General features: G+C 43.3%; 1 protein-coding gene across 1 annotated transcript in view; it reads left to right on the forward strand.

The window, feature by feature from the left end:
• LOC107665764 (ATP-dependent RNA helicase DDX55-like) overlaps nt 1-390 on the forward strand; it is a 9,661-nt gene that overhangs the window by 1,526 nt on the left and 7,745 nt on the right. The window lies entirely within an intron of this gene.

Consider the following 390-nt stretch of genomic DNA (forward strand, 5'->3'; position numbering starts at 1 on the left):
AAATCATAGATAATATTGAGGTGTTTTGCAACTTCAGTGTAACGTTAGTGGATTGGGATCTATTGCAACTTAAGCAACATCTGCTGCTGCCTTACCTTTGAGAGACAACTGATGCGTGATCATTGAAGCAGCTGCAGTTAGCAAGCGCTTTCGGAGTGAGAGTGAATTCCGCATTGATTGGTCGGACTCATGACTCCCAACAAATCAGATGGGTGGTGGGCGGAGACTGCTTTAGGCCACAGAGTGGTGAGTTCTGACAGACTGCATCAGAGCCAAATATAGCGTTTCAAAATGAAGTTATTTTATCAGCGAATGGGTTTTGAAAATGACCGATACCAATAATCATAAAAATGCTTAATATCGGCGCCGATAATCGGTCGACCCCTAGTA

Source organism: Sinocyclocheilus anshuiensis, unplaced genomic scaffold, assembly GCF_001515605.1.
Source record: "Sinocyclocheilus anshuiensis isolate Anshui unplaced genomic scaffold, SAMN03320099.WGS_v1.1 scaffold743, whole genome shotgun sequence".
Classification (NCBI taxonomy): Eukaryota; Metazoa; Chordata; class Actinopteri; order Cypriniformes; family Cyprinidae; genus Sinocyclocheilus; species Sinocyclocheilus anshuiensis.